The sequence below is a fragment of the Triticum urartu genome, chromosome 3A (genome assembly GCF_056163025.1).
Source record: "Triticum urartu cultivar PI428250 chromosome 3A, HENAU_Tu73, whole genome shotgun sequence".
NCBI lineage: Eukaryota > Viridiplantae > Streptophyta > Magnoliopsida > Poales > Poaceae > Triticum > Triticum urartu.
In genome coordinates, this window is record NC_141875.1 from 26136972 (window position 1) to 26138178 (window position 1207).

General features: G+C 36.7%; 1 long non-coding RNA gene across 1 annotated transcript; it reads right to left on the reverse strand.

The window, feature by feature from the left end:
* Window positions 1-278: 278 nt before the first annotated feature.
* Window positions 279-800, reverse strand: LOC147978098 (uncharacterized). The gene is made up of 2 exons (XR_015599533.1): window positions 701-800; window positions 279-601 (listed from the first exon to the last, which is right to left on the reverse strand). It is a non-coding gene; the product is annotated as an uncharacterized LOC147978098 (long non-coding RNA).
* Window positions 801-1207: the final 407 nt, after the last annotated feature.

The following is a 1207-nucleotide window of genomic DNA, read 5'->3' on the forward strand; positions in this document are numbered from 1 at the left end:
TGCTTGATGATCTTACAAAAGTTTTATAAGGTTGTACCCTAAGTAATTTATTTGTGATGTGGAGAGAAGACGAGATGAGAGAAGAAAACCGAGTCAAAGATCAAGTCTAGGTCTAGTTTTTAAAAAAGGCAAGCCCACTAGTGGCACTTCTGCAGCTTTTATCTCCAACTTATATATATATTGGTAATACCTTGCCAGATATAGTCGAAAAGGAAGGTGGTATTTTTAATGCCTCATATATAGATCACTTAATAACACCATGTACAAAACTCAAGGCGTAGCATTGAATTATGTTCTATAAAGATTTATTGCGAATAGTCATGCTAATACACCCCATGATATGGCACTGTTATTATTTTTAGCAAACCTGCACTGACATTTTCTTAGCTAGTTAACATTACAGTTTCCTTTATTGGAGCCTTGGAGTAGTGTATGCACATTAGACACCTGCACAATTTGCCAATAATAGCAGCCTCCAAATTGCATTCCTTGTCCTCAGGGCACATAAGGACTCGGGGGCAATCTTCCTGACAACTACCAATCGAATACCCACCAATCTTCTTCAGGTATTTGAATGTACACCTTTGTTTTGTATCTGCATCTGCAAAATATTACCAACAAGAAGAAATTGAAATCATGGAAAGAACAATTTTGTTGATTTGGTTCATGCAACACTCTTGGAGGAACTGATTAAACGTACTTGATGCTAACACAAGAAAGGCAAGTGTTAGGAGTAGCGTCAAAGCTGCAATCTTCATCCTAACTTGTATGTGGCGTTGGTAGGAAAGTGACTGCTTGTGAGCCTTGAGGAAGAGAAAATGAGATGGCAACCCTTTTTATAGTAGGTTTGATATTAATGCTAATTATTGTAATACAAAAATAGCATGAAAACAAAGATTGGATAAGTTCTGTCGTACTAAAAGCAATTAAGTGGACTTCAGGATAAGATATGTACAAACGCTTTCTAGTAGAGCAAGGAGACGAAATTAAGAGATTGCACCGTTGAGCAGACGATTTCACATGAAAAAGATAGATAAAAGAAGAGCATCTATCTGTACAGTTACTAAGCTCCCTTGAAATAAGCTCTCCTAGTGAATCCAGGGTGTGAAAAGTGCATGAGCCCTGGGTGTTATTTTTGCATAGATGCTCCATATTTGGTAGTAATATTTTTGCAATTATGATATTTCTAACAGTTACCAAATATGAG